Below are 7,302 nucleotides of genomic sequence, written 5' to 3' on the forward strand. Positions count from 1 at the left end.
CTGTAAAGGGCTTGTATTTAATGAGGGGTGGCAGCAACAGCCATATCCTGGGGAGGATGGGCCCTGTCAGGGAGCAGGCACAGACACAGCAGCTTCGCAAGCACAGGCAGGGTCCTGATGCAGCAGTGCGCCAGTCTGATCTGGCACCTGCTTTCCTTGTAGCTGACACAGAGAGCAGAAGTAACTTTCTCAAGACCACACAGGAACGTGGGACCCCCTCCTGCCCACCTGTTTCCAAATCTGTCCCTCTAACTTTTCCTGGAAGTGGGTGTGGCCCAGTGGTGAGAGGTTGGCCAAGGATGAGGGCAGTTTCCATGGCCAGTAGCTGAACAGTCTCCACGATGCTGGGAACCGGCTTGACTTCCGGGAAGGCAGTGGAGGTGTGTGCTGGGGAAGAGCAGAGGCCTGGGGTGCCCTTGCGGTTTCTAGGCTTGCTCTATGGCAGGACTAGGAAAGGGTCAGGGACTTGTGTCCAGAGTCTGAAGTCTGCCCCACCACCAGCACAGTAAAAACAAGAAGCAGAAAGGCCCACAGAGAGAACGGCTGAGGTGGGGCGTGAACCACTACGACAGAAGCAGGAAGATGCTTCTGGCGCTTAGAATCACAGTTCATCACAGGCCTGGGGTCCCAGGACAACAGCATGCTAGGGTATTAGCAGCCAGCCTGTGGAGGCTACCGTGGGAAAGACTGTTTGCTTAGGACAGGGTTTCACTTTGTAACCTAGACTGGCATTGGAGTTCTCTGGCCTCAGCCTCCCAAGTGGTGGGATTTCACCCACGAGCCAACACACTGAGCTATTGTTAGTTATTTACTTACTTAGTAAAATTTGAGAGTCTCATGAAGCGCAGACTGGTTCAAACTTCCTTTTGAGCCAAGCATGACCTTGAACTCCTCCTTCCACGTCCTGACTGCTGTGCCACACCCAGCTTTACAAGTACTGGGGGTTGAACCCACAGCTCTTAGATGCTGGGGATTGAACCCAGAGCTGGTGGACGCTAGTCTCATGCTCTACTGGCTGAGCCCCAGCCCTTGGCTTCTGTGACTTACAGTGATTCCAAAGGACAGGAAAAAGGAGACATTGGGTGTAACAAAACAGACACGGCACACACAAGTGCACGGTGGAAGGAAGCAGAGGGGCCTGTCTCACTGGGTGCAAGGAGGCAGAGCCAGGATAGGGCTGGGCAGTGCTCTGTGAGGAATCTCGGGATGGCCCTGCTCTTGGTGGCTTTAACTCCTGCCTCTGTTGTCACTTGGTATGCACCCTGTGTGCCTGTAGCTCTACATCTTATCCAGAAGTCAGCTGTGCTAGGTGAGGAGCTTACACTCGCTCCCCTACTAACCTCATCCTGGGTTGGTGTGTTTGAGACAGGGTCTCTCTGCGTAGCCTTGGCTGTCCTGGAACTCATTCTATAGACCTGGTCTGTAGATGAGTTGGAGGCCAGCCTTGTCTACACAGTTAAGATCTATCTCAAAAAAAGAAAAGAAAAGAAGAGAGAGAGAGAGAGCGAGGGAGGAGAGAGAGAGAGAGAAAGCGAGCTAACTTTCTTTTTTTAAAAAAAATATTTATTTTTGGGTTTTTTTTTTTTTTTTTTTTTTTTTTTGGTTTTTCGAGACAGGGTTTCTCTGTGTAGCCTTGGCTGTCCTGGACTCACTTTGTAGACCAGGCTGGCCTCGAACTCACAGAGATCCGCCTGCCTCTGTCTCCCGAGTGCTGGGATTAAAGGCGTGCGCTACCACGCCCAGCTCATTTTCTACTTTTTTTAAAGGTTTAAAGATTTATTTATTTATTTATTTATTTATTTATTCATTCATTTCTTTATGTTGCACCCTCCCGCCGGCAGGAACGACGCAGACACCAGGATTCTTCTCAATCGCGCTTTATTGGGAGCGCCCTTGAAGCTGAAGCGAAAGACCCCGAATGTCCGGGAGCGCATCACTTAAATAGCTCTGTGTATGTGTCGTGTCAATATCTCATAGGTCGTTATCTGGATGTCTCATTAGCATGCCTCATTAGCATGCTCGTTGCTGAGAGGGCAGCTCCAGAATACTTCATTTGCATACCCCTGTTCGGGAGGGGCATATTGGGAGAGCTTATGTCTGCGCTTGCGCGAGAGTTATGGTTGCCGCTGTCGCCATTATTGGGTGCGGGAGCGCCTTACATATTTATTTATTTATTTATTGTATATGAGTGCTTTATCTGCAGAAGAGGGCATCAGATCACACCATTGATGGTTTTGAGCCACCATGTGGTTGCTAGGAATTGAACTCAGGACCTCTGGAAGAGCAGCCCCTAGCTAACTTTCTAAAAGGGTGATTTTCCTGTGATGGTATTGAGTGTGACCAAGGTAGTCTCCAGGGCTTAGTAGCTAGGCTGGAAGTGTCCAGGACACCTCCTAGAAGGCTATATTGAGGGAAACTTAAAATGCAAGAAGTGGGCTGGAGAGATGGCTTAGTGATTAAGAGCACTGTCTGCTCTTCCAGAGGTCCTGAGTTTAATTCCCAGCAACCACATGGTGGCTCCTAACCATCTACAGTGTAATCTGATGCTCTCCTCTGGCCTGTGAGTGTATATGCAGGCAGAGCACTGTATACATTATAAATAAATAAGTCTTTAAAAAAAATAAAATGCAAGAAACACAGTCTATAATTTCTCTAAGTGGGAAATGCGCCCTACCTCTCAGCTGTTCCTCAGGGAACTCTCATCTAGAGAAGAGAAACCCTTTGTTCTAGCTCCCTCATGCTCGGAACCTAAGGGAGCATGAAGAACTTGGGGACCTTTTCCTGGTCCCAGAAGTTGGTTCAGAAACATAACCCTGGCTGGGCGTGGTGGCGCACGCCTTTAATCCCAGCACTCAGGAGGCAGAGGCAGGTGGATCGCTGTGAGTTTGAGGCCAGCCTGGTCTACAGAGTGAGTCCAGGATGGCCAAGGCTACACAGAGAAACCCTGTCTCAAAAAACCAACAAAACAAAACAGCGCCCACCAAAACAGAAGCATGACCCTGGTTGTTGTTGTTGTTGTTGTTGTTATTATTATTATTATTATTATTATTATTATTATTATTTTGTTGTTGTTGTTTGAGACAAGGTTTCTCTATGTGTATCCTTGGCTGCCCTGGACTCATTTTATAGACCAGGCTGGCTTTGAACTCACAGTGATCTGCCTGCCCCTGCCTCCTGAGTGCTGGGATTACAGGCGTGCACCACCACTGCCTGGCTCAGCCTCAGCTTGCTTGTTTTCTTTCTTTCTTTCTTTCCTTTCTTTCGATTCATTTATTTAGGGCTGGGCATGGTAGCACACACCTTTAATCCCAGCACATGGGAGGCAGAGGCAGGTGGATTGCTGTGAGTTCGAGGCCAGCCTAGTCTACAAAGTGAGTCCAGGGCAGCCAAGGCTATACAGAGAAATCCTGTCTCGAAAAAAATGTATTTATTTATTTATTATTATGAATACAGTGCTCTGGCTGCACATACATCTGCAGGCCAGTAGAGGGCATCAGGTCACATTATAAATGGATGTGAACCACCACCTGGTTTTTGGGAATAGAACTCAGGACCTCTGGAAGAGCAGTCAGTGCCCTTAACCTCTGAGCCATCTCTCCAGCCCCAGCCTCAGCTTTCTAAGCTGCATTATTTTATATTGCCAAATAAACAGAAATGAGAATGAGACCTGTTACTGGGCAACAGTGTGGCAGAGACTGCCTTTGTCCCACGTGCCCAGCCTCCCCCCTCTGAGCACTAACAATCTTGTATTTTTAGCTGAGCACATGGCACAGTTTGGCCCTCAAAATAGATTGCTTCCTTGCTAGATGTGGTCAATTGGAAATAAGCAAAATGTTTCTCAGAGAAAGCAACGTTTTCTGCAGTCGCTCCTGGGGACTGGGGGCTGGAGTGCAGGCAGCTGCTTCAAACCAGGCCTTCAGGATGCAGCTTCCCTGAGGAGGATGACCCTGGGTGCTGGCCCTGTGGGCGGTGCCATGGTCATGTCCACTTTGACTGCTTGTATCTTGTGGGACAGAAAAGAGAAGTAACTTCACTCAGGTGGGATCCATAGGAGAGAAAATCACCATAGAGGCTGAAGAAGTTACAGTAATTAAAAAAAAAAAAAAAAAAAAAAAAAGAGGCCCTGGGCCACTGTGGGGAGGGAGGCTAACGGACATTGTGTGAGGCTGCCAGTCATCAATGGCATGGCCCTGATGTCCAGCAGGGAGGTGAGGCAGTGGAGCAAGTTCTGAGAGACGTAAGACATCCTGTGGCTGGGTGTCCTCATGAGGTGACCTTTGTCCTCCAGCATGAGCGGTCCCAGACACTGAGCACGGCAGTTGCAGGGCTGCCTGTGTAACAGGGTTCTGTGGGTCACTGTGGGAGGGATCAGGGAGCCACAGGGTGTGGTGGCATCCCTGCGGACGCTGCTGCCTCACAGGCCTAGACGCCCCATGTGAGGCAGGCCAATGCAGGTAGGAGACAGCCCAGCTCCAGGGTCAGAGCAAGGACAGAGTGGCTGGGTGGTCAGCTCTGCAAGTGGCCAGTGACCTGCTCCAGCTGGGACAGTGTGAGGGTCAGGAGACAGCCCACAGCAGGCTGGCCAACCCTGTGTTCTGCCACTTGGGTCATGTTCATGGCTTGTGGTGTGATCGGCAGGGACACACATTGCAAGCACTCGCACAGCACCCCCTACCCCTGGTCCCTGCAGTGCCTCAAGTCAAACTTAGAGGCCCCTTTCCCACTCAGAGCTCCCTGCCCTGCAGCCTCCGTGACGAACATCTGATAGTTTACATATCTGTGTCAGGATCTCCTAGATTAGCCTTGCTTCTAACACCCAGTGGCTGACTGCCCCTCAGGCATGCTACCTACCCAGCCTTGTACTCACTGCAATGGACACACCCAGTAGAAAGCTCTCCACAGCTGAACTGCTGCTGGGAGGTGAGAGACAGGTGGGGAGCAGTCAACAAGCAGGCAAGCTGGGCCTGTGCTATGCCAGGACGTCCCTCAACAGAGGTGCAGGTCCTCCCTCCATGGCATGCATGGATGGATGCATGGATGCATGGATGCACGCATGGATGGATGCATGGATGCGTGCATGGATGGATGGATGCATGGGTGCATGGATGGATGCATGGGTGGTACATGGGTGGGTGGATGGATTCATGGATGGATGTATTTTGTCGCGTTGGGAGTGAGCTACACTCACTGGCCGCCTACATTCTCATATCCTAGAGGCTCAAGAGTCAAAAATTGAATTTAGTTGGAGGAAGGGTCATTTGAGGCATTAAAGGGTAAAGAAATACTTGCTCACTACAAATCCCTTTACTAGCTACCTCAAGGCACTTGGGTCCTTCCCTGGCATGGCCTCTTGGGGACAGCATATGACCTCCAACCTGCACCTGTGAGCTGAACAATGCCCGGACAAGCCATCTGGCACCACACCTCCAAAGCCAGAGTGGGAGGTACTGTGTGTCCCTCCTTTCCCAGCTCTGCCCTACCCCTTGGGGTCCAGACCCCTGTGAACAAGCCCTAAGCTCTTCCTCTAGGGATCCCCAAGCTTTCCTGCCCAGGAGGCTGAGGCACAAAGCTGAACATTTGGCACTAACCACATGTGGTCCTCAGGGACCGTGTGCCCCCTTGGCTTCTTCATTGGACATAGGGCAGGAACCACCAGACAGAGGGCTAAAGGAGCCGGAGTGGCCTGGTCCAGCCCATATGTCTGGGAGAGAGGACCACGGTGTCCCTTAGCAAGCCTCAGGCTGGCTGTGTGAATGTCCTCAGGCAAATGACTTCAGCTGTGAAGGCAGTTTATGCTCCTCTGTGATGAGACCAGTAGTGAACCTCTCCCTCCAGAGGTGAGGCCCTCCCTCCAGAGGTGAGGCTCTCCCTTCAGAGGTGAGGCCCTCCCTCCAGAGGTGAGGCCCTCCCTCCAGAGGTGAGGCCCTCCCTCCAGAGGTGAGGCCCTCCCTCCAGAGGTGAGGCCCTCCCCCAGAGTGAGCCCTCCCTCCAGAGGTGAGGCCCTCCCTCCAGAGGTGAGGCCCTCCCTCCAGAGGTGAGGCTCTCCCTTCAGAGGTGAGCCCTCCCTCCAGAGGTGAGGCCCTCCCTCCAGAGGTGAGGCTCTCCCTCCAGAGGTGAGGCCCTCCCTCCAGAGGTGAGGCCCTCCCTTCAGAGGTGAGGCTCTCCCTCCAGAGGTGAGGCCCTCCTGTCAGAGGTGAGGCCCTCCCTTCAGAGGTGAGGCTCTCCCTCCAGAGGTGAGGCCCTCCTTCTGGTCTGGTTCATCATGTAACCTCATGTCATGGAGAACCAAGGTTACTTTTAAGATTCATCTCTGTCACCTGTTGTCATCGCCCAAGGTATCAGCCATGTCTTCCTGAAGGTTACAAATGATTGTCACAAGATGGCTGCTAACCACGTTTAAACAGGATGACTTAAAGAACAAGAAGGAAAAAGGATTTTCCTAGAAGCAGCCAACAATATATCCCATGTGGACGTTCCCCCATTTTGGCCATGGACTCCCAGGCTTGACCACTGAGCAGCCTCCCTAGCCATGGCCTTCCAGCAGCTGGGGAGGGTGGGGGAAGGGAGGGGGTGGCAGGGGGGTGGGGCGCATGTCTGACCCTTGCTCAAGATTCTTTCCGGGAAGGCCGCGGAGTCAGTGGCCTGGGAACATGGTGTCTTCTTTTTCTTTTCTTTTCTTTTCTTTTTTTCCAAGACAGGGTCTCTTTGTCTTGGCTGTCCTGGACTAACTTTGTAGATCAGGCTGGCCTTGAACTCACCCGGCTTGAACATGATATTTTCTTTCAGGTCAGAAGGTGCATTTGCTTAGGACTTATAAAAAACTCAAGTTCCTTCATATGTGGGTGACTCTCCTACAATCATATGATTGCACCTGACTGCAAAGGAGGCTGGGAAATGTAGTCTTTAGCTGTCCAGCCACATGCTTGGCTATAGCATAGGGAGGAGGGGTTAAAGGGGCCTTTGGCACTCTACCTCCAGTTAACTCAGAGCTCTAGGAAGGGATGTGGAGAAAGGTATTGGAGAGGCATGGTACCGCTGCCCCTGTTTTACAGAGAAACAGAGATTCAGGAAGGCAGGGGCCGGGCCAGGTATACAATACAGGTCATGGCCTTGGACCCAAGCCTTTCTTGCCTTACCAGGGCGAGGCATGGGACAGCCTGCACCCGCATCTCCAAGTCCTGTTCCTGGCTCAGCCTCCCTGCACCTGTCTTGGGGCTTTTGGCCTTTCTCGGTCTTCTCTGCTCTCCTCTCTTTCCTACTTGATGCTGTCCAAGTTGGCCCTGCCTCCTCCCAGCGCCTCAG

The sequence above is a fragment of the Acomys russatus genome, chromosome 11 (genome assembly GCF_903995435.1).
Source record: "Acomys russatus chromosome 11, mAcoRus1.1, whole genome shotgun sequence".
Taxonomy (NCBI): domain Eukaryota; kingdom Metazoa; phylum Chordata; class Mammalia; order Rodentia; family Muridae; genus Acomys; species Acomys russatus.